At 35.8% G+C, this 24,503-nt stretch overlaps 1 protein-coding gene across 1 annotated transcript in view; it reads left to right on the plus strand.

Annotated features, from left to right (window-relative positions):
* Positions 1-10,048: 10,048 nt before the first annotated feature.
* The window catches only part of LOC138701923 (uncharacterized), a 441,575-nt gene continuing 427,120 nt past the window's right edge, over positions 10,049-24,503 (plus strand). The window contains exon 1 of the mRNA XM_069829287.1: positions 10,049-10,161. The gene's annotated coding sequence lies outside the window, so the exon portion shown is untranslated. The remainder of the gene's footprint in view (positions 10,162-24,503) is intronic.

Below are 24,503 nucleotides of genomic sequence, written 5' to 3' on the forward strand. Positions count from 1 at the left end.
TAAAATGTCCGACAAAGAAAATAGCAAGGAAAGTGCCGAGAAATTTGTTGCCATTTCAATTATGTTATACATATTACATATGTAGGCCTAATACAAAAGCTACATCTACTGTTAAAAAAATTATCTCATTATATATTGTGCGGTAAGTATTTTCAGTGTTATTTGCAGTTAGGTAATATACTAAAACTACAAACTACAAAACTTCCAACAATCCCATGCACTGTGAAAAGCTGAAAGAATTGATTTGGTTCAGTCTTGAACGTACCATCACTGAAAATCGTGTCACTGACATCCAAAAGCTCTAAATTTCTATCGGTGGCAAACATTAAAACTCGTCCATCATTAACACCAGAATCAAAGAACATAAAATTTTTTCCCCTCAATTTTTTGTTGTAGGGTTCAACAATGTCAATTTCTCTTATTGATTGAAGAAGTGGAGAACGATTTAGCTTCTGTTGATAAGAAACCATTCTGATTACTGCATTTCTTTGTGGAAGACTTACGATAATTTCTTCGTTATAAACTCCAGCAAGCTTCTGTCTGATAACAGAGCCGGGAGGTTAGTTAGTAACTCATCTCTATTGAACGACCTTGTATGTTGGACCTTTTTGTATGGACCTTTCGTATGATGGACTTTATAATAAGGTGGACCACATAGATGTCGGGCTTTTTCACAACATGGACAAATTGTATGTAGGACTTGAAATGTTGGACTATTTAGTTTGTGGACATTTTTTTTGTGGACCTTTTGTACTTGTGGACATTTTGTTATTGACCTTATAACCTGGAAGCGATCCAACTCTTATAATTTGGACGTGGCAAGAGAATGAAGATGGCGAGTGAACAAAAATTGTATATCATTGATTAAAGTTCTCGTTAACACTTTGTTAAAAACATAAAATTTACTTTGCCACACGTTAAAAGTGTTAAAATTGTTAAAAAGGTAATTTACCTTCGACAGACGGCCCGTTTCGACGCTATGTGTCGTCATCTTCAGTGTCTCTTGAACCACTGCTGATTTTGGCTCTGCGATGTGCAGTTATCGATGGTAGGGGTGGGGGTGTGTTGCTCCTATGGTGGGGGTTGATTGTCTGTATGCTATGACGTACTATGATGTCAAACAATGTGTGCGTATTGAACTGTAGTTGCGTATTAAGTATATATTGTGGGTGTGCTATTGTATTCTTATATATTTCGTATTGTTCTAGGATGTTTAACTGTGAACTTTTTGGTGTGATGTGTAAAATTTCCATATCTGTTTCTACATTATTGTAATCATGATTATTGTCGATAATGTGATCTGCATAATTTGATGTAATGTAATGTAAACACGCAGAGAAAATAATGTACTGGCATCGATATGTAGATGACATAATAGTCTTATATAATGGAAACAAAAGACAAATAGAAAACCGACATCAACAACTCAACAAAATACACCCCAAATTAAAGTATACAGTAGAAATGGAACATAAGCAAGCTATAAACTTCTTAGACATCACCATAACCAAAACAAATAACAGACACGAATTCAAAATATACAGGAAACCCACTACAACCACAACACATATACACAATTCATCAAATCATCCCATACAACATAAACATGCAGCTTTCCGTACAATGACACACAGATTAATTAATATACCAATGAACAATGACAACTACACTGAAGAATTAAACACAATAAAATATATAGCACAAGACAATGGATACAACCCTAACATAATAGACACACTAATAAAAAAGGCAAAACAAAAACAGACCAAACCAACACAAACAGCACACGAGAATAAATACATAGCATTAACATATCACAATACCAATACCCACAAAATTGCAACTTCATTCAGAAAACTAAAGTACAAAATTGCATACAAAACAAATAATACAACACAGAAATACTTAAATAACCACACTAAACATTCAAATAAATATAATTCAACTGGAGTTTACAAATTAAAATGCAATAGTTGCCCACATTTTTACATAGGACAGACAGGAAGATCCTTTCATACAAGATATAATGAACATATTAAAGCTATAACCAAACCTTACATTACATCAAATTATGCAGATCACATTATCGACAATAATCATGATTACAATAATATAGAAACAGATATGGAAATTTTACACATCACACCAAAAAGTTCACAGTTAAACATCCTAGAACAGTACGAAATATATAAGAATACAATAGCACACCCACAATATATACTTAATACGCAACTACAGTTCAATACGCACACATTGTTTGACGTCATAGTACGTCATAGCATACAGACAATCAACCCCCACCATAGGAGCAACACACCCCCACCCCTACCATCGACAACTGCACATCGCAGAGCCAAAATCAGCAGTGGTTCAAGAGACACTGAAGACGACGACAAATAGCGTCGAAACGGGCCGTCTGTCGAAGGTAAATACCTTTTTAACAATTCTAACACTTTTAACGTGTGACAGAGTAAATTTTAAAAATTGTATGTTTTCATAATTGTGTAACGAAGTGTAAAGCATTCATTGGAATAAAGTAAATTACATAATATAGAAAGTTTTTAATTTTTTCTTTTTACGGAGGGTGGGCCCAAAGGCTTGCATTGTAGCCTGAGGCTTATTGTGATTACCACCAATGACATTTTTCGCCGAACGGTAGCGCTCTTGTACGTATACAGCACGCTGCACTGTGAACGTAACGTGAGCTATGGTAATGGTGATAATGACATGTGAATAAATGAGGCGAAATGAGTCCGAGGTCCAACGTCGAAAGTTGCTCAGCAAGTCTGCTTCAATTGGTTGAGGCAAAAACTTCGGAAAAAACCCAACCAGATAACTTGTCCCAACCAGAATTTGAACTCAGCCCTCGTTTCACGGCCAGACACACTAACCGCTACTCCACAGCGGTGACTTTAGATAGTTTCTCTTTAATTTACTTATAGGTTTGTATTGTCTCCGTTTTACAGATATGACTGAGCTATTAACATTTAACAATGTTACACCCCAGCGTGACTTGATACCGGTAATTTAATGTCGAGCCCATGTTAGCAGATGAACGTTAAATAATCTATTTTGGATTAAAAATATCTACTTTGTGATTGCACCGGAAATATGTCCACAGGAAATTACCATGGTCATTATGGCAACAACAAAACGCGATCCCTTCTGAGTTGTGATGTAGTACAGTACCATTGTTGCCGGTACATTTTATAAACAAAGCCACGCTTGTTCGCATTTGTATTTCTTCTGTTATATGGCTTGTGCATACCAGTTTCCTGATAAGCGTAAAAGAGTTTGTTATGTTTTGTTACATACTGTAGTTATTGTAAATGCTGTTGTAATTTAATTCATTGTTACATGTGAAGAGTTCGCGGGAAAAACGATGAATGTCACAGTTTTGTTGAGGTTGATGTCATTATCTAATTCAATGGATCACTACGAAATTTAATATTGTTCTTTTGAAAAATGGTAAAAAGGAGAATGATCACCACGAATACAGTAATCTTTTCCTTTATTTTCTATAGAAACAGCACTACATCTTGCAGTTATAGACTCAATTAGATCATTATCTAATCCTTAACAGAAATGTGACATTCATCGGGAACAACTGGATAATACGCACGGCAGACCAATATCGATAGTCGACTCTACTCGCTGGCCACTAGTCACCGGGCCGTACCGAGCCGTATCAAACAAAATATAATCGAAATGGTGGTAGTCAAATTCGCGACTATATTCTTAAATAATTCACTCCATTAGTCTAGTTCAAGGTTTTATGTAGTACAACGGCGGTTTTTTGAATGCATTAAAAGAAAATGAAGATGTAATAAGATAATAAACTAGGTTATCACAAGGAAATTAACAGGAAAAAAGGTGTGTTTCACGGAATACAATTAAAATGACGGAAAGTAAATTTCCGGTTAATGTTCGCCAAAGCGTAAAGTACGTAATTATGACGGCGTTGCTGTTTTATTTCTGGCCTATCGAAAAATACCTAGCCTTTTACGAAAAAAAATTTAAGGACCATGAAATTATTCACCGCTTTCATTATAGGCCTATTATTTTTTAACAATATTACGAATCAAAAACTGTCATATTATATAATTTTAACTACTACATGGACGAATCAAATCAAGCTAACCTAACCAAAGCTAACCTAACCTAACCAAAGCTAACCTAACCTAACCAAAGTTAACCTAACCTAACCAAAGCTAAGCTAACCTAACCAAAACTAATCTAACCTAACCAAAGCTAATCTAATCTAACCTAACCTAAGCTAACCTAACCTAATCTAAGCTAACATAACATAACCTTCGTAAATGCAAGGCCTGTAACCGGAGCAAGAAGGGATCTCAATCATTTAATCTGCAAGTACACGCAAAAATAAATTCAAGTAAGGATCACGCTCCCACTGCATGAGAGGTCCGCGCATGCGCTACAGCAAAACTGTTTCTGTCCCGAGCCTCTCATCTAAGGCACTCGTCATAATTTACTCGCAATATTTACGCAAATACACATTGTCGCTAACAGTGGTGCTATCTCTCAATAATGTTCAGAACGAAGGAGGTAGACAGAGAGAGAAAAAATTTCTCCCGCCAACTACGCCACACACCAACGTCATGTTCTTATGTTGGTGACATTGTGTATTTACTTAAATTTGGTGGTAAACGTAACGGCACGGTTCAAAGTGGCCGTGCTAATTCTCCAGTATAGCGCTATTTTTTTGTAATTTTGTTCTCGAGGAATAACGTTTGCTTAGTTTCGAAACACACCGACAGATCGCGCGCGCATCAAAATTGGAAACTGGAAATGTATGGTAACATTGCTCTCAGGATGCATCAGCTGACGATCACAAAGTATTTTTAATTCAGGTGTAGTATCTTGTTACGATCGTATTTCGTCTTTTATTGGACCTTACCAACGAGAGTTTCACATTAACAGAGGCGAATAGTTTGAGCTTTCGGGAATGGAGATTTATTCCGCTCCCTGACCATTCTATAATCCACCACTGGATTTAAAAGGCAGGCGGACAAGTGAAATGGTTGCATTTGAAATTGATTGCGATACTAGACGTGTCGTTCTGAAATACATTTCTTATTCTCTGTTGTAGTAAATGTGCATTTTTTTTCTTAAAACTGTACTTGAAGCTATATTCAAAGAACATAGTCTGCAATAATGCCTCAAATGTTAGTTTGACATGTTCCAGATTCTAGTTGTGAATCAATGTACGAATGCCATGGAATGTAAATAAATACAATACAATATCATTGGCTGAATTAAACGAATCCCAAATTATCCAGTTCTGTTTGACCCTTAACTGGATATTGAAATGTTGTTTCTGTTTAGTCCAGAGGTCATCAGCACATTGCACTCTCGGGCTAGCGTCTCTTACCAGCGGAGTCCACACCTGTGGAGTAACGGTCAGCGCGTCTGGCTGCGAAACCAGGTGGCCCGGGTTCGAGTCCCGGTCGGGGCAAGTTATCTGGTTGAGGTTTTTTCCGGGGTTTTCCCTCAACCCAATACGAGCAAATGCTGGGTAACTTTCGGTGTTGGACCCCGGACTCATTTCACCGGCATTATCACCTTCATATCATTCAGACGCTAAATAACCTAGATGTTGATACAGCGTCGTAAAATAACCCAATAAAATTTAAAAAAAAACTTACCAGCGGATAAGAGACTGCACTATGGTGCATCCGTGACTGCTGGCGGGTATGCTCTCTGCCTCTTCCTGCTGCACGACGGGGCATATTATGATGCACTGCTTACCCGTAACCCATTTCAGCGACTGCTGAGGACCACTGGTTTAGTCCATCATCCAGCGTAGATCTGACTGGTCTTCGGTTTCGTTAAGGTAGAGTACTATTTTTTTGTAAACTTGTACAAAATAAATTATATAACTACTGTTCAAGTTAAATATTAAATAGGGTAAACTAAATTATGTTTTGGGATTGTAATTTGTCATTTGTATGCAATCGAGAACATAGCAATTTTATTCATAATCAATTAATCATCTTATTTGGGTGTATAATAAATTATTTCATTCATTTACGTCTCATGAATAACAGCTCATGAGCCACCGGCGTAGCTCAGTCAGCTAAGGCGCTTGCCTGCCGATCCGGAGTTGTGCTCGAGCGCGGGTTCGATTCTCGCTTGGACTGATTGCCTGGTTGAGTTTATTCCGAGATTTTCTCAAATCGTAAGGCAAATGTCAGGTAATCTACGGCGAATCTTCGGCCTCGTTTTGCCAAAAATAATCTCGCTATCACCAGTCCCATCGACGCTAAATAACCTCGTAGTTGATACAGCGTCATTAAATAACCAAGTAAAGAAAATAAATAACAGCACATGAAAAAACGATAATGTTAAATATTAATGGCGGCACTATGACATGGTGAACAGAACTGTTGATTTATATGACATTATAGATTTTATTTTATAATAATATTGTTGTTTAGTCAACTGTTCGAAGACAGGTCTGAACCTCAGAAGTGATACCAAGAAGGCACTACTTATGAGGCAACTAGGCCAGGGGATAGTGGGGTAGGGTGGCCAGTTCCTTTCCCCCTCCATTTCATACATCGCCGACTAGCTTCATATTACACTAGTCAGACTTCAGATGTATACAAAAAAGTTCTTCCTCTGATACACATCAAGTGAGATGTACTGCCTGAGTACATATCAGTCAGAACGTCAATCAGAAGATTATAATCATGTATATAAGGCCTATATAAAATACGCAAAGCAAAGTCAAAAGACAAAGCCGCATTTGTGGAGGTGTATCAAATTCTACAATTTGGAAGGACAGAGTGGAGAAGAAAAAAATCTCTAAAGCGAAATTCAAAATTGTAGAATATAATATTCATTCATAGTTTTTAACCCAAGGGCAGATCTTTCTTTCACTGCAAACTCAGCATTCCTCAATCTTTTCTGTTTTCTGCCTTCCTCTTAATCTCCGCATAAGATCCACATATCTTAATGCAGTCTATCATATATCTTCTTCTGCCCCGAACTTTTCTCCCGTTCACCATTCTTTCCAATGCATCTTTCGATAGGCAGCTTCTTCTTAGCCAGTGACCCAGCCAATTCCTTTGTCTCTTCTCGTGACCAGTTTCAGCATCATTCTTTCTTCACCCACTCTTGCTAGCACAGCTTCATTTCTTACTCTTTATGTCCCTTTCACACGCTCAATTCTTCTCCATATTCACATTATATATATATGTTTATTTCTCTCATTGTTTTTGCATTTGTGCTTTCTGTAATAGTATCTGTAATTTTACTTATATTTCTTATTTGCTTCTTCTCTGCATTTGTGTCTTGATATGCCTGTATTCTGGTGGTGTGGTAGAGAAGGCCTAATGGCCTTAACTCCGCCAGATTAAATAAATAAATAAATAAATAAATAAATAGATAGATGGATGGATGGATGGATGGATGGATGGATGGATAGATAGATAGATAGATAGATAGATAGATAGATAGATAGATAGATAGATAGATAGATAGATAGATAGATAGATGGATGGATGGAAGGATAGATGGAAGGATAGATGGATAGATAGATGGATGGATAGATGGATGGATAGATAGAAGGATAGATAGATAGATAGATAGATAGATAGATAGATAGATAGATAGATAGATAGATAGATAGATAGATAGATAGATAGATGGATGGATGGATGGATGGATGGATGGATGGATGGATGGATAGATAGATAGATAGATAGATAGATAGATAGATAGATAGATAGATAGACAGACAGACAGACAGACAGACAGACAGACAGACAGACAGACAGACAGACAGACAGACAGACAGACAGACAGACAGACAGACAGACAGACAGACAGATAGATAGATAGATAGATAGATAGATAGATAGATAGATAGATAGATAGATGGATGGATGGATGGATGGATGGATGGATGGATGGATGGATGGATGGATAGATGGAAGGATAGATGGATGGATAGATGGATGGATAGATGGATGGATAGAAGGATGGATAGAAGGATGGATAGGTAGATGGATAGGTAGATGGATAGGTAGATGGATAGGTAGATAGATAGATAGATAGATAGATAGATAGATAGATAGATAGATAGATAGATAGATAGATAGATAGATAGATAGATAGATAGATAGATAGATAGATAGATAGATAGATAGATAGATAGATAGATAGAAGGATAGATAGATGGATGGATAGATAGATGGATGGATAGATAGATGGATGGATAGATAGATGGATGGATGGATAGATGGATAGATAGATAGATAGATAGATAGATAGATAGATAGATAGATAGATAGATAGATAGATAGATAGATAGATAGATAGATAGATAGATAGATAGATAGATAGATAGATAGATAGATAGATAGATAGATAGATAGATAGATAGATGAATGAATATGTTAGGAGAAAATCCACAAACGATTAGGGAAACCACGGGAATTTTACTGGAAGCAAGTAAAGAGATAGGTTTGGAAGTAAATCCCGAAAAGACAAAGTATATGATTATGTCTCGTGAGGAGAATATTGTACGAAATGGAAATATAAAAATTGGAAATATATCTTTTGAAGAGGTGGAGAAGTTCAAATATCTTGGAGCAACAGTAACAAATATAAATGATACTCGGGAGGAAATTAAACAAAGAATAAATATGGGAAATGCCTGTTATTATTCGGTTGAGAAGCTTTTATCATCCAGTCTGCTGTCAAAAAATCTGAAAGTTAGAATTTATAAAACAGTTATATTACCCGTTGTTCTTTATGGTCGTGAAACTTGGACTCTCACTTTGAGAGAGGAACATAGATTAAGGGTGTTTGAGAATAAGGCGCTTAGGAAAACATTTGGGGCTAAGAGGGATGAAGTTACAGGAGAATGGAGAAAGTTACACAACACAGAACTGCACGCATTGTATTCTTCACCTGACATAATTAGGAACATTAAATCCAGACGTTTGAGATGGGCAGGGCATGGAGCACGTATGGGTGAATCCAGAAATGCATATTGAGTGTTAGTTGGGAGGCCGGAGGGAAAAAGACCTTTAGGGAGGCCGAAACGTAGATGGGAAGATAATATTAAAATGGATTTGAGGGAGGTGGGATATGATGATAGAGAATGGATTAATCTTGCTCAGGATAGGGACCAATGGCGGGCTTATGTGAGGGCAGGAATGAACCTCCCGGTTCCTTAAAAGCCAGTAAGTAAGTATGAATGAATGACTGAATGAATGAATAAATTAATTTCAAATGCATTTGAAAGACAAGCGACATGTACAGTATATTCTACACAGAGTTCCACCACCTTTATCTCCAGAAAAAAAAACACTATGTGTATATACTGTATAATATACATCTATTTATCCTATTGATACTGCGAAAATAGAGATCATTTTTGTTTATCATGCCGATAAATGGGTTTACCCTCTACGTATTTGTATATAATATAACTATGATTGTTATTATGTCATACACATTTAATGTAATATGTGTATTTTATGTCGTAATTATGTATATATTTTATGTAAGTGTTTGTACAGGGCTATAATATGTATGATTTAATTACAGCCCTAATATACCTTCGGGTAAAATAGGGTTCTATAAACTTGGAAATTCAATAATAATAATAAAAAAATGGGTTTACCCTGCTGCTGCATGCCGTCTGGATTTTCGCCTAAATTATTTGGTGGATTTTGTTCTTATTCAGTGTCTACTCGTATGAATCAATTCATGGAGGAATGATGCACATGAAATGTTGTTTTCATCGAAAAGTAGGAACACTATGTTTAAAAAAATTGTAGTATCAGTATTTAGTTAAAAATTGGCTATATTTTATTCTTGAATTGTACTGTATTTCTTTAAAGAAAACGTCAAATATGAAATACTGAAGACCAAGCATGGTTGGGCTACGTAAAGGGCTAGCAATGAGGCATAGGTGATGGTGGGATACGTTGCGTGTACAGCTATAAAAAATAAAAACGTTCGGGTTACGCTTCAAAGTTTGATGCGCAGTAGGAAAGCCAAGAGACGTTGGTGGGGGTAAATGTTTGTTAGTCTTTATTCAGCCATCGCGTAGGAGGGCTGTTGAGAAGTTTACGTGGAGAGGAAATGTGCCGAAGAGGAGCAGTCAAAAAGGAGCAATTTACGGTAATTAATCATATTCTATAAGTTCACGAAGGAATTATGAACAAGAATTTTATCATCATCATCATCATCATCCTTTCAAGGTGTACACACTGTCAAATCTGTTCCGGTTTCACATTTTCTTGCCTTGTTCCTAGATTCGACCTCTGTTTCGGCCGCCTGACTGACAATAATTTAGTGCTTGTTTTGGGATTCAATTCTCTTGTATTCTCTCAATGTGGTTTATCCAGTTATCTCTGTGTGAGGTTGATTTATATGTAATGCTCTCTATTGAGGTCATTTCTTATTTTATTATTTGGAATATGACCCAAGAACCTTACAGTCTTTTACAAATCTTGCAAAACGCATTTCTGCCGCTTCTATTCTTTTTTTAGGTCTCGTTCATTTACGACTCATTTTCCTTCGGCTACATAAATAAAGTAGGCCTAATGTTCTTATAACCATCGCATTGTAAAATTTAAGTTGCGTTTCCTTGCTGTTGTATTTCTTTTTAATGTTCCGCATATTGGTTTGTATTTGTTTAATTTTATTTACATCTTTTACTATATCAGATGATATTTGAGTTCCCAAATGATTTCAACTTGAAACTTTTTATATAAATTTCATTATAGATTAAAATTGAAATTAAAATTTTAAGTATAGGCCTAACTGGATATTTTCCGCTGAATTCTATAAATTTGTTTGTTTTTATACCAGATGGTAATTTTGCGGTTATATAATTTACAAAAGTTAGTCAGTTGGAATGTACACGTTGTAGCTTATCCTTTTCGTAAAATAATTAAAATTATATCATCAGCATATAAAAGTACGTTAAGATAAATTCATCGGTCTAATTTTGTCAATTTGTCATTGTCAATTTGATCGTTCCGTTGTCGTACCATATCACCTGCATAAATATTGGAGTATTATTTTTGTCCATTAGACCACAGTCTAGTATATAGTCACTAAGCTCAATACGTAGTAAATATGCATCCATAGATAGTTGCTAACCACTAGGATCGCTACTATCGCCTCATCACAGACAATTCGAAATAGTACCGGCACAGTCTATTGTTCCTAGTACTGTCAACAACTCTAGCTTCGTGACTGTATATACTAGACTGTGATAACCTACTTGAAACAATTTATCATAATCCATGGAGGGAAGGTTGCATCACAGTCTAGTATATACAGCCGCGAAGCTCAATACGGAGTAAATATGCAAACATTAGATAGTTGCTCACCACTAGGATCGCTAATATCGCCTCATTACAGGCAATGCAAAATAGTACCGTCACAGTGTATTGTTTCTAGCACCCTCAAAACTCAAGCTTTGTGACTGTATATAGTAGACTGTTGTTGCATTCTATTTTAGTAAATTGTTCCTACGTTTTCAAGGAGTATTGGAATCAATTTGAAAACGCTCATCGTACTGAATATGATCCCCCGATCTCTGTTTTCATGCAATTTTCTAAACGTATTGAAAAACAATTTGAATACGGAAGCTGAAGTTTGGAAAGTAGCCATGTTGGCTAACATGTCATCGACATGTTAGCATATTGGTCATCTGTAGGCCTTGTTTGTAAAGAACATTTCCTAAATGAGGCGCATGAATACTTAATATTTCGGCTGTTAAGGAAGAATGGTAATGACTTTTAGGGTTCACCGCTGCGGCGGTTGGTACGTCTAACCGTGAAACGAGCGGGCACGGGTTTAAATCCTAGTTGTGTCAAGTTATCTGGTTGAGATTTTTTCCGTGATTTTCCCTCAACCAATCTAGTTTTGGCGTTGGACCTCGGATTCATTTCGTCATCATAATTACATTTCCACCTTTTATTGAGATTCTGGCTTATATGTAAATTATCAGGCATTATACAGGGACCTCATTTTATTTTTTACTAACATTTCTGATATTAACCTGGCTATACAAATGGGTCAACGGTTGCTACACCCTTCCACGACTGGAGTTCGATGGCATAATATACAAACAAATTGCTTTACTAGATATAGGAGGGAAGAAAAGTAGTTCATCCATTTACGTAAACTATGAAATATCACGCTTTTGAGTTTGATAATTTTCATTAGCTTTTTGTTTAATCACAAAACAGTACAGTATTAACAATGAGTGTTTTTACTCACGAACTGAGCTGTCCATGCGAACGTATTCATTATGCAGTGTATATTATACTGTCTATAGCGCATTAACGTACAATATAGAGAATGAAGTTAAATTGAAAAATAATCATAATATATCCATATTATGATAAACACATTTTTCAAAATGGTGGCGGTTCATTTCGATACAGGCTTCAGTTCTAATGAGTGTAATTCCAATTACCAGTTTCGTCCTTCGTACTAGTAACTCATGTTGAAATAATTCTGTAGACCTACCTACTCTGTAAAAGAGTAGGCTACCTTACGTACTGTAAATTCAATCTTCACTTCTGCTCGATCCGAAAAGATAAAATTACTCAGACATGCTATCTACTGTCCGTCCAAGTGGTTATGTCGCAGGATCGAAGAAAGGAGGAAAATCACGTGACAATTACTTAACGAGGCCCTTTTATTTAAGTTATTTTAAATAGTTGTATGGGCATAATATTACATAGATGTTCAATTCCCAACAGAAATTAATGTTCTCAGAAAAGAGCTAAGACAGCCCAGCCACTAGCCTTTACAGAGAGGCGAATAGAAGCTGGTGGGGAAAACCGGAATGCGACGTAGGCAAATGGACAACAGTACCTGTGCGAAAATGATGCAATATTGAAAGCTCTTTCGTCATTGGAAAATGCGAACATATTTCTGGAACGTACTGTGACGGTAAGGCTACTAGGACTGTATATGCGGTCTTGGATCTGTGTGGAGGACGGTTGAACTTCATTAGTAGAAGGGGTGGGAGTGAAGTACATTCAAAAACTCAGGTACAATAAAAATTGAAGTAAAAATAAAATGATGTCCCTGTACATCTCACTTGACGATATACTGTATGTCAGAGGAAGAGCCTCTCTACCGCATTATCTCCTGGCCTAGTTGCCTCATAAGTGGTTTTTGTGATATTTTAATAATGTATGTATATGTTCAAGTTGGAAAACATTAAAACGGAATAAATCAAATTTGGGGTTTTCTATAGCATGCAACACTGAAGGTTCCTTTGACGAAAAAAAATGGGAAACTGATCTACTTTTCACAGAGATGGTAGTTTAGAATGTGAAGAATTCATACAGCACGTCAATTGACTTGAAAACATATTAGAAAATAGCTAAAAGTTGGAAAGAATTCATCGATGTAGGTAACCTAAAAGTGATTATTTAACACTTGAAATAAAGAGGTAGAACACTTTAAAATGATATTGCCTATGCAAGGCATACGGAAAACCAAGCCTAACCTAACCTAACCTAACCTGACCTAACCTGACCTGCCCTAGATTCGTAAATGCAAGCCATACCAAAAGCTTAAACTAACCTAACCTAATTTGACACATATTCGTATATTCAAGGCGTACGGAAAGCCTAAACTAACCTGTCCAGATTTCCGCACCATAGAACTTAGAAAAATGCAAGTTGAAAGTTTCAGGGTCTCGTGCTATAGAAAAGCCCAAAATTGTTGGTTAATTAATTAATTTATTTAAACAAATTTTAATTATCCGCTTTTGAAGCAATGTCAGAGTGAAAGATAGCTTTCATTAAACATAATTGGATAGAATTAATAACTTCTCTTCTATCAAACAGATTTTTTTATGAAACTTTGCACACACGTCACAGATGGTATATATTTTTTATGTACAAACTGATCATGTTTGCATAAGAGGAAAAGGTGTATCCTTTATAGGTGGTATATTGAGACAGAATTAATAATTTCTCTCTTATCTAACAGATTTTTTTGAAACTTTGTACAGAAGTTATAGGTAAAATACAAACATAATCAGAGTTTGTACACTAAAAACTATGCTAGCTGTAACTTCTGTAGAAAGTTCAATAAAAATCGGTATGTCGCAAAACCGGAGTTTCATTTCATTTCAATTATGCCATATGAGACAAAATGGAACAGGGGAAGACAGAGAAATTACAGTTAAATGATTTTCAAACCACAAGAGAGGAGCGAGGTTACTTCTCCGTCTCTAACTCTCTCTGTCGCCAGCATATGTGCATACGCACAAATTAGAATAGTACATGAATACGTTAGTCCGTGAATTTATTAATGGATATTACGTGACAAAGATACAAAACTGAATAGAATGTGCTTATACACAGCCTCGGAATATTGGTGGGGAGGGCGGACGGATCTCTTGGAAGGAATTATTGAGGGAGGACACGTCCAGTGCTTCCTTCTCCCAGGCACGCCCATGAATTCATGTAAGGTAGGTCTATCAGAAAAAGACTCAGGAGAGGTTTACTGGGGGTATAAATTGTCCCATGATGATAGGTGAAACAATTGAACGTAAGGGAAATTGAATGGGTTATTTATGAAAGGGCCTAAGTCTTGAATACAAGAAAAACTGCTTTTAAGGCCGAAATTTTGAAATTAAGGCCGAACTAAAAATTGTATAATAAATTCTACAAAGCATTATAGTGTGAAACTTAGTCCTCTTCATATCTAAACCGATGTATCTACACCCAAAGAGCAGTATTACATTACAAACTCATTTTCACAAAATTAGCGACTTAGGCCCTTTCATAAATAACCCATTCAAAAATAATATTAAGGGAAACAAATGGAGAGTAAGGCGTCATATGTAATAGTTCCAAACACATCAAATTTAAATTCTACAGGGACATCATTTTATTTTTACTTCAACTTTTATTGTACCTGAGTTTTTGAATGTACTTCACTCCCACCCCTTCTACTAACCAAGTTCCAACTGTCCACAAAGAAGTAAGGCCGCAGTACTGAGTTAGTGATTATAGTACGTTTCAGAAATATGTTCGCGTTTTCTAGTGACGAAAATTTCCAATATTGAATCATATTTTCGCACAGGTACTGTCGTCCGTTTGCCTGCGTCGCATCCCGATTTCCCCCACCTGCTTCTGCTCGCTCCACTGTAAAGACTAGTGGCTGGGCTTTCTTAGCTCTTTTCTGAAAACATTTATTTCTGTTAGAAATTAATTGGACCTCTACGTAATATTATGCAACTGTTTAAAATAACTTAAATAAAAGGGCCTCGTTAAGTAATTAACTATCACGTGATTCCCCCTCCTTTCTACCATCCTGCGACATAACCACTTGGACGGACAGTAGATAGCATGTCTGAGTAATTTTATCTGTGCGGTTCGGGCAGAAGTGAAGACTGAATTTACAGTACGTAAGTTACTCTTTTATAGAGTAGGTACAGAATTATTTCAACATGAGTTACTAAGTATGGACGAAACTGGTAATTGGAATTAGATGCAATAGTCTATAGTGCGATAATAGGCAAAAAAGACCTGTATCGAAATGAACGGCTACCATTTTAAAAAATGTGTTTAAATATCCATATTATGATTATTTTTAATTTTAACTTCATTCTCTATATCGTACGCTAATGTGCTGTATACAGTATAATATACACTGCATAATGAATACGTCCGCATGGATAACTCAGTTCGTGAGTAAAAACACTTACTGTTAATACTGTACTGTATTTTGATTAAACAAAACCCAATGAAAATTATCACAGTCAAAATCGCGATATTTCCTACATTACGTAAATGGATGAACTACTTTTCTTCCCTCCTGAACCCAGTAAAGTTATCTGTTTGTATTTTACGCCAGTATCATCGAACTCCAGTCGTGGAAGGAGGTAACAAACTGTGTTTCCGGGTCTCAATCATTAATCCAAAGGTATAGCCAGGTTAATATTAAAAATGTTAGAAAAAATAAAATGATATCTCTGTACATAAAAGCAAATTGTCAAAATAAGTCGATTTATAAATTGAAATTACACAAATTTGGAAGGTAACTGATGTAAAAATCCTGCCAGAAGTCATATCAGCAACAAGTGTAATTCCACGTACTATCCTAGAGGCTCTTGCAATGTCAGTTTCAACACATTCATGATAATTCAGAAGCAAGAGAGCTTAGAAATATTCTAAGCCCTCGTGTTCAGAAGGTTGGTTTTCTACCAGGATTGTGGAGTTACGCGTAAAAAAGTAATTTCTATACAACTCTATTTATCTGGGAACTATATCTCTCCAGAATGAAATGTCAGTGAACCAGAAAGACAAACATGTACAGCCGAGTGGTAACCAAACATATGCTTCAATGGTCCCTTAGAACAAGAAAATAGTAAAGGCATATTTAAAAAACAATAATTTGTAATTATGAACTTCGTAACTCCCAACTAAAATCATTAACCCATACATATAAAAATAACATACAAAGTATACAATTATGATTCTAGCCTCATTATAACAAGTGACAATGAACATTTTCATTTATCAAAAGAAATAGGTACTCCTTTTATGTTCAGAAAAAAAAAACAATATTTTTACTCTGGAAATATTCGTTCTACGTCACAAGACGTTACTGGAGAAAATCTGAAATATGATACAGTGTATCTTACTATAATCAGGTGAACAACTACTTGTGAATCTAAGAGTGTATCTAGGCTATTATGTGGCATATAATATTAAACCCATAATTGTTTTCAATAAAATTTTTCATTTCAATTGTAATGACAGCTATAGTCGCGACGCTGTTATTCCCGGCGTGACTCCTCCTCTTTGCTTACGTCTTAGGAAGTGAAGGCTCTAAAAAGTCTAGGTAAGTAGTATCTTTTGCCATTTTTGTTCTTTCGTTGCCGAACTATCAGACGAGGGATCTATTTGCCAAACCGTTAAACATTATCATATCGTAGCTCCTATGACAATAAATCAAACGCACTGTAATTGAGCAAATAATTGAGCGGCAAATAACGTCCTCGAGTACTTTCTGCGAACCCAACGAAAGAGCCAAAATGGCGGGCGATTGTATTAAGTATTTATCGAGCCTTAGGAAATGCATCAGCGAATCACAAGACGCACACGTTTAAATGTAGCCGACTGGCAACGTGATTGGCTGCCGGAAATTAGAGCGACGGGACCCTATAGGAAGTTCGTATCGTAATTCCGATGTTGAACCTGGACTGTAACGCAACCGAATGCATAGCAGCACGAGACGTCAACATTTAAGGAGAAATAATCCGGGAAAAAAATAAACTTGTTACACACTCCTGTTTGCATAATTATTTAGTAACAGATGAAGTTTACTTTTTTGGAATCATGCATAATATTAATATTACGTAAATAATAATAGCTCGCTTTGTTCAGAACCTAAAATATTAATATAAATTAACAATATTCTTCAAACTATTCACGACTCTACACAACTCCACAGAATGCCATTATGCGTTGTTTTTGTGAACATACTGTGTATCGTTTGTAGCAGGGCGAGGCGCGATGACATCTATACTCCTCGCTGTACTCAACTGAAATGTACTGTTTTGGTGCCGACTTCCTAGCTCTGGTCATAATTGTGAGAAGTGTAATAAATTCAAAACGTACATTAATTAAACAAAATGTTGAATTCTTGCTCGAGTACCCAGGCTATTAGCGTGCATTACTTTGGGTAATTCATTCGAGCTCTTCGTAATATTAAGTCTTCATTTCTTCCATTCATTGATAAGATACTCCGACACCACACTGTGTTTCCATGCGTTGCTTAGTTATTCGCCGCGCCGATAGAGTTCCCAGATTAGTCATAAAAAGCAGAGCAGTGTTTATAAGAGATAGTGTTTTGTTGTAAACAAAGTGAACATGTACTTTGAAAAGTGAATGAATGAAACTAAAACAGCATAAACTGCCATGTAGGCTATGGATAAAATATTGTAGGTCCAAGAGTAATTATTTGCATTTGTAAAATGAGCTTCTTGTTCTTTTTACTGCAGCTGGTGATGAGAGACTAAATTCATTAATTGCCTGAACATAATAACACCTGATGCAATGACGGTTTCTTTTTTTTGCTTTATTTCAAGAAAAGTGAATGTGTTCTCTGATAATTGAAAAAATAAAAACACAGTTACAGAATAGTCTGCCATTAAACCAATTTAATTAATGAATTAATTCATTAATTATTTAAATATAGTGAGTAAATCTAGGTTCAGTATAAACTTCAATTTGCTTTTACTGTATAGAAAAATGAGGAAAGCTATAAAATATCCTAATTATTAATACATTTCCCTATCACCACGGCATGGCGCGTCCTCAGGTTGTGGATCGAGGAGCTGGCCTCCAGATACGGAGGGTAGCTGTGAATATATTGAATAAGCGGTCGTGGACAGCCGATAAGGGGTGGTCCTCCAGTTTGTGGGTTGGGGGCGAAGGGTTAACAACCCATCACCGTAAAAAACAGCTTGTTACGAATCCTTCAAATAAGCCTCGGGCAACAGTAACAAATATAAATGATACTCGGGAGGAAATTAAACGCAGAATAAATATGAGAAATGCGTGTTATTATTCGGTTGAGAAGCTTTTATCATCCAGTCTGCTGTCAAAAAATTTGAAAGTTAGAATTTATAAAATATTTATATTAGCGGTTGTTCTGTATGGTTGTGAAACTTGGCCTCTCACTTTGAGAGAGGAACATAGATTAAGGGTGTTTGAGAATAAGGTGCTTAGGAAAATATTTGGGGCTAAGAGGGATAAAGTTACAGGAGAATGGAGAAAGTTACACAACACAGAACTGCACGCATTGTATTCTTCACCTGACATAATTAGGAACATTAAATCCAGACGTTTGAGATGGGAAGGGCATGTAGCATGTATGGACGAATCTAGAAATGCATATAGAGTGTTAGTTGGGAGGCCGGAGGGGAAAAGACCTTTAGGGAGGCCGAGACGTAGATGGGAAGATAATATTAAAATGGATTTGAGTGAGGTGGGATATGATGATAGAGAATGGATTAATCTTACTCAGGCTGGGAACCAATGGCGGGCTTATGTGAGGGCAGCAATGAACCTTCGGGTTCCTTAAAAGCCAGTAAGTAAGTAATTATTAATATATTTTCTTGGGGTCAAGCATATAGCTCTAGTAGAGTATGTAAGTAATAATATTTACTTTCATGAAAATAATTTATTGCGCTTTTCGGCTTTTCCCCCCCTGGAAAATTTACTCAGCTTCAGTGGGACAGTGTGATCGAAGCGAGACAAATGACCTTTAGCCTAGGAGCTCACATAAAGTTTAAGATGAATCGTAAGAACCCTATCGTATAACTTTTAAATCCTTACCTCATTTATTGATTAGTTCATTCATTAATTATCGTTATGATCTGTTGCCTAAATTTGAAGCAATCAATATTTTTCTTTCCAGTTACATAATAGAATTCTAATCTATTTAATGAAATGCCATGTGATAACCAATCGAAAGCTGTAGATAAATCACATATTGTAACCATAGCAACCTTCTTTTCTTCAAAGGTATCTAATATTCAATTAACTAATGGTTTGAGTAGTAGATTTAGCTTTACGAAACTCGAATCGAATTTCATGAAGTACATTATTCGTTTGAAAATGTTACAAGTTGGCCCAGTATAACTAATTCAAATACTTTAGAAAATAATTGTACACCGGCGAACTTTCTAACCAAGGAACAAGTAAGAACCAAAGATATAAAAAATTGACAAACTTTGAAATAGTTCCTCTAGTTCTCAATAGATGGCACCATTATTGGGGCGGATATGAAAGTGTCTGGGAAAATTACGATGTAGATTAAGCATAATTGACAACATCAGAGGTTTCCAGCTAAACCCAATTCCATTTTACAACTAACAGAGGTAGATGAAATATTGAATTCTATAATGCGGATATATTTATGTGCGATTGGCAACACTGACTATTATCTTCGCCATCTATCCATACAAACAATATCTAAAGAAGCCACACTTACACCAGCAAATTATTGATCACTATCGATTAGTAGGGTCAGGTATCTTTGGACGCTAATGTACAAGATAAATGTGTCTGTAATTAGTGATATAATTTCTACCATTTTTTTTAAATACCGGAGCAATTTTGTTAACCTTAAAAAAGCCATAATAGTCTTGACTTGTACTTACTTACTTACTTACTGGCTTTTAAGGAACCCGGAGGTTCATTGCCGCCCTCACATAAGCCCGCCATTGATCCCTATACTAAGCAAGATTAATCCATTCTCTATCATCATATCCCACCTCCCTCAAATCCATTTTAATATTATCTTCCCATCTACGTCTCGGCCTCCCTAAAGGTCTTTTTCCCTCCGGCCTCCCAACTAACATTCTATATGCATTTCTCGATTCGCCCATACGTGCTACATGCCCATCCCATCTCAAACGTCTGGATTTAATGTTCTTAATTATGTCAGGTGAAGAATACAATGCGTGCAGTTCTGTGTTGTGTAACTTTCTCCATTCTCCTGTAACTTCATCCCTCTTAGCCCTAAATATTTTCCTGAGAACCTTATTCTCAAACACCCTTAACCTATGTTTCTCCCTCAACGTGAGAGTCCAAGTTTCACAACCATAAAGAACAACCGGTAATATAATTGTTTTATAAATTCTAACTTTCAGATTTTTTGACAGCAGACTGGATGATAAAAGCTTCTCAACCGAATAATAACAGGCATTTCTCATATTTATTCTGTGTTTAATTTCCTCCCGAGTATCATTTATATTTGTTACTGTTGCTCCAAGATATTTGAACTTCTCCACCTCTTCGAAAGATAAATTTCCAATTTTTATATTGCCATTTCGCACAATATTTCCGTCACGAGTCTTGACTTGTAGAATTACTTAATCCCATTACAAGATATAGGTCACCGTTGTGTTTTAGTTTTAACTCTTCCAATATTCGTATAATTAATTTCTTGTTGAGACAATTAGGAAATTTTCTTCTAGCGTATCTCATTATTTCAAAATTAAAAATTATCGGAGTTATTTTCCAGGTTCAACTTCAAATGTTTTCGGAGGAAAAGAGAACCTAGATACCAGTTGTACTCCCCTGAGGGCAGCACTGAACAAACTTTGTTACAATACAACGCATCCGCTTGGAAATTGAAAGGAGTGGACAGAGTAGCAGATAACAGAATAACGCACTTCGCCATCTGATAGGCCTCCTCCATTCAGAGCTAGACGGGTTGCAGACCAGCTCAGGGGAACAGGCGCTTTGACACTGATTTATGAACGTCCTTCGGTCAATAATGAAGAACTGCACGGGCATTGATTGTTAGATCCCTGTTTTTTGCGCAAACTAAATGTTGTATAATACATATACAGCTCTAAAATATTGTGTAAAAATTATATTCATTGATAATTAAGCTTAGGTTCACAATTTTATCTCCACTTAATTGTGCGTATAAATGCCTATATTTTGATAACATGAACATTATTTTGCTTGTTTACATATTTTTTCAAGGCAGTTCCCTTAATTTTGCCAGGATTTCTGAAGGAATTGCAGATATTTTTTACCGTAATGACTACTGAATAACTGTGATTACTGGTTAGTGATTACCAGGGAAAGGATTTATATGTAAATACATATTTACTTATAAAGCTAATATAATTTATATTTTGCATTATCTTTATGTTTCACAATGTGTAGGGTTGAAAAATCCTACTTTTATTTTCCATATTTTTTCATATTTTAGAGTTTAGTACATATTTTCGTTAATTTCCATATATTTTCCATATTTCATATAAAACAGTCCATATTATATTAGGTTTAACAATAAAACAAAACAAAATTCCATTAACTTTTAAAAATACATTTCAACAATAGAGATTTAAACACATGTTCAGTAATCCCTTTAACATCAGAGTTATTTGAAAATTAGCAGTCCTATCAACAATGGGAAAGTAAGTTACAAAACTGTATTAATTTAATTTAAAATTTTTAACAGACTTCAGTTGTGCAGCTCAACAGTTAAATGCCAGTCAGAGTACACATAGGTTCAGTTTTGTAAATCATACTATAAAGACGGTAAATATGCCAAAAGTACGTCATTCAGTCAATTTAAAATCAAAACTAACAAGTTACATTTCAGAATTTAAAGAAGATGGTTTATCAACTGACAATAAAATATTATTTTGTAATTTGTGTCAGTGTGCAGTATCATCTACACAAAAGTTCCTGGTGCAACAACACATTACAACTAGTAAACATCAGGCCAACAAACAACTAAATTCCAAGCAGAGACAATTGCTTTTAACACAACCAACAACATCGAATGTAAGATCTGAGTTTAACATCGACCTGTGCCGTTCTCTCATCTCTGCTGATATTCCTCTCTACAAACTAAAGAATAAGGTCTTCAGGGAATTCCTTGAAAAATATACTCAACATACAATCCCGGATGAGTCAACACTTAGGAAGACGTATGCTCCATCCATCTACGATGAGACAATACAGAAGATAAGAGATGAAATTAAAGATAGTTCAATTTGGGTTTCCATTGATGAGACTCCCGACAAAGAAGGTAGACTTGTTGGTAATGTAGTTATCGGTTTGTTAAGTGAACAATATTCTGAACGAATTCTTTTACATTGTGATGTTCTAGAAAAGTGCAATAACAAAACTATAGTTAAACTGTTCAACGAAGCTATGGGTATCCTGTGGCCAAAGGGTATTATGTACGATAATGTGTTATTCTTTATTAGCGATGCTGCCCCTTATATGGTCAAAGCTGGACAAGCATTATCTGTTGTATATCCTAAATTGACTCATTTTACTTGTGTGGCGCATGCATTTCATCGTGTGGCAGAAGTGGTCAGAGACAATTTCCCTAAAGTAGATTTGTTGATTTCATCAGTGAAAAAAGTATTTCTCAAAGCTCCCAGTAGAGTTAACGTGTTGAAAGAAATGTACCCTGAAATTCCATTGCCACCAAAGCCAATTTTAACTAGATGGGGTACATGGCTAGAAGCAGTTGAATATTATGCCGAACATATAGACTCTATTAACAATGTTCTCCTTGCATTGGACTCTGAAGATGCAGTCTCAATTGATACTGCGAAAACAGTTACCTGTGACATAAGTGTGAAGAATGACTTAGCTCACATTCAGCATACATTTTCATGCATCATAAAAACGCTCAAAAGTCTCCAAAATAGGCACCTTTCACTATCTGAAAGTTTTGAAATTATAAATAGTACTGTGGAACAACTGAATCGTGGTAGAGGTAAAGTTGCAGATGCAGTAAGAGCTAAGGTGGACACTGTACTTTCAAAAAACCCTGGATATGAAGAACTACAAAAGGTTGTTGCTGTGATGAGTGGTGAATCAACAGTGAAGATTAACTTGGACTTATCCCCAGCAGACATTGTGAAATTGAATTATGTACCAGTTACTTCTTGTGACGTCGAACGCTCTTTTAGTCAGTATAAATCTATCCTCAGAGACAATAGAAGAAGATTCACTTTTCAGCACTTGAAAGAAATGTTTGTAACCTATTGTTATGGTAACAGACAATAAAAATTGTGTTTTGTTGAAACTACATTGGAAGATAAGGTACGTCCATTATATTTTTTGTTTAGTTTGATTAAAATGTACCAATATTTAACGTACATAGTCATTTTTTTATAATTTTAAGTCCATATTTAATTCCATATTTTGGTAAAAATCCATATTTAATTCCATATTTTGGTAAAAATAACTACATATATATTTACATATTTCATATATTTTTAGTCCATATAAATCCGTTCCCTGGTGATTACTTGCATGATTTTTGTGTCTTAATATTTCTCACCGTTACATCTCACAAGCAAACATTCTGATGGGGGCAGATAAAAAGTTAATTTTTTTTCTTCCACCATGTTAATAATGTCAAAAGAAGTGCTTATACAAATTTTGGCCACTCGACCGCAATTACGAGGCCGTCCAGAAAGTGATTTTCCCTGGGGCCGTTTATAGAAAAAAAGCACAATTGCATGGAAATATTCATTGAAACAGATACAGAAATTGTTGCGCTGTTTGTCAACATATCCCACACTGGAATTGAGACATTTGTCATACCATAGGATCAATTTTTGTGTCGTAGAAGTCAGCCGCCTCAGATCGGAACCAGCGTTTGACTGCGTCTGCACCTCTCTGTCGACCCCATGATATGAGAAATGTCTTAATTCCGATGGAAAAATGTTGAAAAATAGCTCAACAATTGCTGTTTCCGTTCCAATAAATTTGTCCAATGAAAACAATGAAAACAATGTAGGGAAAACACGGAAATTTTACTTGAAGCAAGTAAAGCGATCGGTTTGGAAGTAAATCCCGAAAAGACGAAGTATATGATTATGTCTCGTGACCAGAATATTGTACGAAATGGAAATATAAAAATTGGAGATTTATCCTTCGAAGGGGTGGGAAAATTCAAATATCTTGGAG

The sequence above is a fragment of the Periplaneta americana genome, chromosome 6 (assembly GCF_040183065.1).
Source record: "Periplaneta americana isolate PAMFEO1 chromosome 6, P.americana_PAMFEO1_priV1, whole genome shotgun sequence".
Lineage (NCBI taxonomy): Eukaryota > Metazoa > Arthropoda > Insecta > Blattodea > Blattidae > Periplaneta > Periplaneta americana.